The sequence below is a fragment of the Chironomus tepperi genome, unplaced genomic scaffold (assembly GCF_022539635.2).
Source record: "Chironomus tepperi strain 1889 unplaced genomic scaffold, CSIRO-AGI_Ctep_v1 contig_364, whole genome shotgun sequence".
Lineage (NCBI taxonomy): Eukaryota > Metazoa > Arthropoda > Insecta > Diptera > Chironomidae > Chironomus > Chironomus tepperi.
Window position 1 is genome coordinate 4,196,079 of NW_027226486.1, and position 8,731 is coordinate 4,204,809.

The window sequence follows — 8,731 nt, forward strand, 5'->3', positions numbered from 1 at the left end:
AATAAGCTTTCTTGCTGGGATTTAGTTTTGGTATTTAGCTTCTAACCCTGCTTCTAACTAAAAAAGCTGCATTAAATTTACATTGATCATGCTTAAAATTGCTTTTGATTTGATATTTGGGTGGGCACTCATCGGTAGTCTTGGATGATGCTATGATGTTTTCAATCTTCATTGGGCTTATAGATTAGCTATGATCCATGATCTTTCTTAGATGTAGCCTGAATCTGGCTCTATAATTGACTATAACTCTTATCAATTCGGATTTGGATGATAGATTGAAGATCTAGTTCAAAAGTACTAGATTAAACCAATTGGAAAGTACTAGCCGAATTGTACTAGATCGAGCATTCTGAATCATTGGAAAGTACTAGATTGAACTAAACAAAAGTCCTAGATTGAATTGGTTGAGAAGTACTAGAGTGAACCAGATAACAAGGACTAGATTGAATTAATGAAAAGTACTAGATTGAACTAATTCGAAATTACTAGATTGAACTAGCTAAAAATATTAGAATGAACTAACTGAAAAGTACTAGATTGAACTAGTTGAAAAGTACTAGATTGAACTAGTTGAAAAGTACTAGATTGGACGAATTGAAAACTACTAAATTGAATTACTAGATTGAACTAGATGATAAGTCCTAGATTGAACTATTTGAAAATTACTAGATTGAACTTTCACAAAAATCCTAGATTCATCAAACTGAAAAGTACTAGATTGAACTAATTAAGAAATACTAGACTGAAATATTCAAAAATTACTAGATTGAACTACTTAAAATTATCAAACCAGATTAAATGTACTAGATTCACCTTATCAAAAAAAATACTAGATTTCATGCTCCATTAAGTAAAAGCATTTAATCATAAATTGCCAGTTGAAAGTTCCAGATCATAAATTGCATTTAAGCTCAACATAATCATGAATTTTAAATCTAAATGAAAAAAAAAATCCTTTTAATTCAACATTTCTCTTCCTAGAGCTGTATTAATACATAATTTACCTTCATGTTTTCTTAAATTGCCATCAAAACACAAAAAAATACAGTTTGTATTTTTTAAGCCGATCCATTTAAGACTTTCGTATTATTTTACATGATTAGATCATGTTCAATAAGTGAGCGCGTCCATATATCTCTATTGCTACCAGTCTCAGCAATGCCTTTATAGCTGTCAGTATCTGCACAAATCATATTGTTAAGACTGATTTCAAAAAGGTTAGTAAAGAGATTTAAGAGAATGAAATATTTATAATATAGATAAATGACTTCATAACACAGCCCTAAATTGACTTTGATAGATAAATGAACTTGTCAGATAATTCACTACTTCTTTTAGCTGCTGCTGCTGCTCTCGAATCTCTCCGTGTAATGTAAAGTCCCCATATAAACCGATAAATTTGTTATCTTTCATTCTTTTTGATTACAAGACATAATATATATCTGTCGCAAATGAAAGGTTGTCGGACGAACTAAAAAAAAAAGCAGGCACATGGATTTTGCACGGACCAAGTAGCGCATTCCTTTCAATTAATTTTTTTTTCTTTTCTTTTCTTTTCTTCTTATCTATCACTTATATTAAGTATATTATACATATGTAGTCAGGTATGAGCTTCTCTAAACATAATAGAACTCGAGATATAAAGCAGGCATTTAAAGGCTGGAACATTATAGTTACAGGGAATCTGAAAATGTAAGGAAATTAAAAAGCATTTGAGAGATTTTGATAACCGACTTAGTTTCTTTTTTGTTGAAATAATGAGAAATTTTTATATCAAATGCTGCACATAACTAATAAACTTTAAGTCTACAACTTGTTATGATTCTTATAAGAAAAAGTAAAGGGAATTAATTTCTGTAAAGCTCAGTTTTTTGAGAAAGGAGGTGTTGCTTTTTTTGATGTATGATTTACTGACTGGCTGCTGTATTGTGCTTTAGATGTAGCCGCATATATGGAGAAATAAGAGAAAATTTGGTATTTAATGTTGAAGAAAGTTTGATTGATTTTCAACTGTCAAATTTATTTTGAATCTTTCGTTAAGATTTGTAAAGTTCAAAATTTAAATAAAAAGCCGTTATATTTCGTTAAAATTCAAATTCAGCCACAAAGTTCGTTCAGTTTGTGTAAATTCAAATTAAAATCCGTTAACTTCGTTCAGTTTCAATTCAAATTAAAAGCCGTTAAAATTATTCAATGATTCAAAATTCCAAATAAAATCCGTTAAGTTTCGTTAAAATTCAAATTCGGCAAATAAATTCGTTCAGTAATCAAAAATTCCACTTAAAATCTGTTTAAATCATTCAGTGAACAATTCAAATTCCGAAAAGCCGTAACTCGTTCAGCGAGTAAAAATTCGTTGAATAAACTATTCAAATTCAAAAAATCCGTTAAAAATCCATCAAAAATAAGCGTTCAAGTCCCGCACATCAATTTCCCACTTTTCTCCAATATCAACAACTTAAAATCACCTCAGAGGCATAAAAACTGAATAAAAAGAAATGCATAGAGTTATGCATATTGTGAGAGATGAATCAAAATGTAAAATAATCTTCAGTTGTTGATTATGCATTTGCATAAGTAATTATAGTTCAGAAAGAATTTTCATATTCAAGCTTTTATTATAATATATCGTGTCACTTTACCTGCTTCTGAATTCTCTCAATCCTCTATCAACCTCGTAATCGTAATGACAAAAACATTTAATTAATTAAATCGAGTTGCTAATTGTATCTCTTTAAGAATATTTTCATACTTGCTTTATATGTCAGATGAAAATGATACAGCTAATGTGAGAATCAAGAATCAGCGAACTAATTTCATTCATGGGCGATGAGGATAATATGTTCAAGTGATATGACGAGAATGTACAGAAAAGAAAAATTTTCATTTGGATATTAGCTTAAGGCCTCTTTATCTTATTACCTTCTTTATGATTTCCAATGTCAATAATTAATGCACATGCATTGATATGCTTATTAAAATTGAATTAGATCATATCTCGACTATTTGAATACAATTTTTTCTAGGGTGTGCCAATGGATTGTCAATATCTGTCAACGGCTATGGTGGTATACTTAAGATAATGCAGGCATTGGTTCTGGGAATGTGTTACTGGATACGCTTTAAGAATAATTGAATGAATCGTAATGTTCAACACTACTTTAAATGCATTTTCAAGTCATAAATTGAAACTGTAGAAATAACGGTTATTATTTCAAAAATTAGAACTTTACCCGCCTTTTTTTATAGTTGTTTTCAAATTATTTTGACTATCAGAACTATGAAAATCTAAATTTTCTCGTTTTCTACACATTCATCCCGTTTTTCTCGACATAATTCATGCTTGCTCACACTTTATAAACCCCTTACAACAACTCAAATCACCAAAAAACATCACTTCGACCCAAAAATCAAGTTCAAAATCCTCAAGTGGAAATGTAAACAAACCAAATTTCACCTCTAACTAAAAAACCAAATTCCCTCAATTTTTCCCAAACAATCCATTGGCACAGCCTGCTACAGCCTGCTACGGGGACAATATAAAATTGCAACATATGTCAAGTCACGCAGCAGCTGATTGTAAGAGACCAGATTCAATTTAAAATGCTTCCTGTTACTGATAATAAAAAATAAAAACCGAACCAGGGGGAAGATTACTTGGCGTGAAACGTATACGCCAAAAATTTCACATTCGTGGCGTGAAATTTCACGCCATTTCACGCCGTTTCACGCCACTTTCACGCCATTTCACGCCAGCGTCGTGAAATTTCACGCCATTTCACACCATTTTTTTTTTATTTTTAAAATCGATTTTTCCAATGGTTTTTCATCTTTAAATTGGTTTTTAAGTTGATTTTCACCCTAAGTAAGAGAACCGATCTAAAATTCGGTTTTCTCAGGGGTCAGAGATCCAAGTCACTAATGTCGGCGGCTAAATATTTGCATACTTTAGCGATTAAAGCATATTTTTAGCTTTTTTGTCCCAACGATTTTGTTATTTTTTATGATAGTTCCTTGGAAATGACTTGAATCTTTCTGGATCTTGCTTTAATGTTGGCAAAGTGTCTTTGACCGCACTGGATCTTGATTTTAGTTCGTAAAAGTGATTTTGACCTTACAGGATCTTGATTTTAGTTCGTGGAAGTGACTTTGATCTTACTGGATCTCGGTTTTTGTTTGTATAAATGACTTTTGACTAACTGGATCATGTTTTTAGTCACTTTCACGAACTAAAATCAAGATCCAGTAAAGTAAAAGTTACTTCCACGAACTAAAATCAAGATCCAGTAAAGTCAAAGTTACTTTCCTATCAAATAACAAGATCCAGTAAGGTCAAAGTCACTTCCACGAACTAAAAACAAGATCCAGTTAGGTCAAAGTCACTTTCACGAACTAAAATCAAGATCCAGTAAGGTAAAAGTCACTTCCACGAAGTAAAATCAAGATCCAGTAAGGTCAAAGTTACTTTCCCTATCAAATAACAAGATCCAGTAAGGTCAAAGTCACTTCCACGAACTAAAAACAAGATCCAGTTAGGTCAAAGTCACTTTCACGAACTAAAATCAAGATCCAGTAAGGTCAAAGTCACTTTCACGAACTAAAATCAAGATCCAGTAAGGTAAAAGTCACTTCCACGAAGTAAAATCAAGATCCAGTAAGGTCAAAGTTACTTTCCCTATCAAATAACAAGATCCAGTAAGGTCAAAGTCACTTCCACGAACTAAAATCAAGATCCAGTAAGGTAAAAGTCACTTCCACGAACTAAAATCAAGATCCAGTAAGGTCAAAGTTACTTTCCCTATCAAATAACAAGATCCAGTAAGGTCAAAGTCACTTCCACGAACTAAAAACAAGATCCAGTAAGGTCAAAGTCACTTCCACGAACTAAAATCAAGATCCAGTAAGGTAAAAGTCACTTCCACGAAGTAAAATCAAGATCCAGTAAGGTCAAAGTTACTTTCCCGATCAAATAACAAGATCCAGTAAGGTCAAAATCACTTCCACGAACTAAAAAACAAGATCCAGTAAGGTCAAAATCATTTTCACGAACTAAAATCAAGATCCAGTAAGGTCAAAGTCACTTCCACGAAGTAAAATCAAGATCCAGTAAGGTCAATGTTACTTTCCCGACCAAATAACAAGATCCAGTAAGGTCAAAGTCATTTCCAGAATAAACTGTGTCGTGAAATTTCACGCCATTTCACGCCAATTTTGTGAAATTCACGCCATTTCACGCCATTTCACGACATCGGCGTGAAATTTCACACTGCTGGCGGGAAATGGCGTATAATTTTCACGCCAAGTAATCTTCCCCCTGAACCGAACATAAAGGCATAAAAAGTTATTTGTTATTATTATGAAAATGTGTAAATGATAACGGTGGTGTGTATGATGGGTATTGTCTGAGGTCATGGACAATCCAATCTATTCCACGCCCAGAACTTTTCTTTTATATAAAAACACTACATATTACCATGAAACTGTAATTCGTTCAATAAAAACTCGTTTGTAATGTTCTTATCAGCATTTCCATTTTTTTTTCTAGTGCAGTGCAGGTCAGCATCACCGTCAGTGGAAGCGTGTAAATGAATAAAAGGAGAGTAAAAGGTATTTTATCGTAGGATCGCAAGCAAGTGTTTGCTGTTAATGAATTTTATGCAAATTTTTTTTGTTTCGTTGCCGCTGCTGGTTTGGTTGCTGCATGGCTATTTCTCTTATTTTTAATAGATAAATTCACTATTGTACAAATATTGTATACAAATATTGTAAGCGAATGTTGAAAAGTCCCCAAAGAAATGGTTAATGTCTTAACATTGAACCTATTTGAAGCTTATCATTTGTTTTGTGAAAATAAATGTAAGTGGAAAGTTTTTTGAGAAATTAATTTTGAATTAATTGAGAGAGCAATGTTAAAAATGACATCGATTTATCTCAGTGGATATATGCTCACTTGTTGGATTTTTAACGATTTTTTTGGAATTGTATGGTTCTTTAAAACATTTATATGGTTCTATATAACATTTGTATGGTTTTGTAACACTTTTGTGTTGTTTGATCGAACGTTTCTGTGAAAATATTATGCATTTATGTGGTTTTGACGAACATTTGTGTGGTTTTATAGAACATTTGTACGGTTAAGATAAAGTCAGCTCGAAAATGGAATTGTGTGGTTTTAAATGAGCAACGGAGTTCAAAATTTCATAGTTGACATTTGAACGGATATCAAATCTAATTTGTACGGTTTTAAATTCAAATTTTGACCGTTTTTCAAACATTTGTAAGGTTTTGATGTATCAAAAGGAATTTCATCTCATTAATATCACTGAACTCAGTATCTCAATGCTCGATATATCCAATTTAATTTATATATTTCTTATGGCACTAAATAACAACTTAGCAACAAGTTCCTCACGATATCAATTGGGGACCCCACAATCAATTGAGAAGTAAGGACAAAAATTTTTCAGATTTTTCCGTTACATGAGATAGTTATGTACATTTTATATATATTCTTAAAGTACGTGACTTATAAATCTTTTGAGAAGAAGAAAAATATGCCTACATATTTGCTCTGTCCGAAAAAAAAAAACAACACAGAATAAAGTAGATGACTGAACTATATCTATATAATACATATATTATAACATTGTACAATGGTCGTGTGCCATTCGAAAGCAATACATTCTAATCTGTTCTCTTTCTCTTTTCTGCTGATATTTCTTTTTTTTTTTCATTTTTTTTATGCTATATATATTTTTCTTGAGCTGTTGCTTTGGTATTATGGGGTGTTTGAAGGGACTTTTGTCCAGTCAGTTGACATGGGACAGTTTTGGACTGGATAGATTATGATAAATTATCAATTTTGAATGTTTCAAAAATAACGGAAATTTAAAATTGAAAAAATAACGGAAATTCAAAATTTGAAAAATTGAAGTTCAAAATTTAAAATATTTTTGACAGTTGAAAATCAAAATTTATTTAACCGTTAAAAAATGATTTTTATAATCAAGACGAAATTTGAATTTCAATTGACCGTTAAATTTTTGAAATTAGAAAAATGCGCTTTGACACAAAAAAATGTCTCACGAACAATCAAACTCGATTATTTCTTAATGCAAAAGATAGATTTTGATTTTGGCTTACCATATAGTAATTTCGCATGTAAAATGTAATTTGCATACTCGACTCTAACAGACACGATTCGCTATTTCACTATTTTGTCTCGACTTTTGCGAGTTACAAAAAAAAAAAAAAAAAATTGCGACAGACACAACTATTTGAAGAAAGTTAAACGGGTGAGAGAGACGGGACGGGACAAAGAAAGAAGTAAGAAAAAAAAAATATAATGATATCATTTATAGCATATCGTATAAACGCTACATTTATTCATTTATTAGCCACTCAGTAATTCTTGAGCATTCGTTAAGTGAAGTCGATCATTTGAAGACCGTGAATCGTTTTTTTATTCTCCGTCCACAGCTGCTACTGTTGCATATTTTATTGATAATATAGGTGCAGTGATAGTGTTAACAATTCTAACAGTTCTGATTATTGAACTCTTTGCATGCACATAGCTATATGTATATAAAAGACTTAAATGACATGACACGAGAGGAAATCAAGTGCCTTAATGTGAATTCTGTGAATGTTGACCGCATGGTATTTTGGGATTTTCCGGGTTCAGCAGTGTATATTGTAGCTTAACACAATTACTGGCCTGTAAAGTCCCAAATTATCACACGGAATCTTATTACTGGATGTTATCAGTGCTGATTATATTGGTTAATTAATTTTTATAGGGCTTAAAATTTGGGATTCATTTCGGGACATTGTTTTATATTTAAAATTTAATTAATAATGCCCAAGGAAATCCCAAATAAAATTTCCTATTGTACATCTTCTACTGAAAAATAAATAAAAATATCAAAAGTGTTAATTAATTAATTAAAAGGACATTGGCAGTTCATTTAACCCTTTCTACATCCGCTACAAGTTTATTAATGGTGAGTTTTTTCCATAAATATTAAGAGCTTTTTAAAAAAGATATTGATGAGGTCGATCACATGTGATATTTGGTATTTGGTAGCAACTTTAGATCATAGCTGCTTTATGTTTCGTTAGCAATTAACATCAAATTTAATAAGAATAAAAACTAAAAGAAAAATTTGATTTTTAACGGTTAATAAAAATTCAAATTTTAACGACCGAAAAATATTTGAATTTTGAACTTTAATTTTAAAATTTTGAACAACCGTTAAAAGAGAAAATTGTCACAAATTTTCAAAATTTGACATAATTGGCATAAATGATGTTTGATAGACAATAAATATTAGACATCATTTGCAAACGACCCCAAAACTGAACAAATAAAATTGAACATTTTGAGAAATTTCACACTTTTTAAAGCTTCCGAATAGCATCATGTGCTGCATGTCTACTTTTTATTAAAACTGAACAAATAAAATTGAACATTTTTGAGAAATTTCACACTTTTTTAAAGCTTCCGAATAGCATCATGTGCTGCATGTCTACTTTATATTAATAGACTAAGCGCGTCAAGTAGAATTTATTAATTTTATAAGTATGAAACTGGATGAATTTTATGGCAACTTGTACAAAATGGTATTTTGCTCTGCCTAACTAAACACCATCCATTTGACACTCCTTTAACATTACACGAACCTCAAGCAAATTGTGTGCAAATTTCTCAATCTTTCCAATACTTAATCAC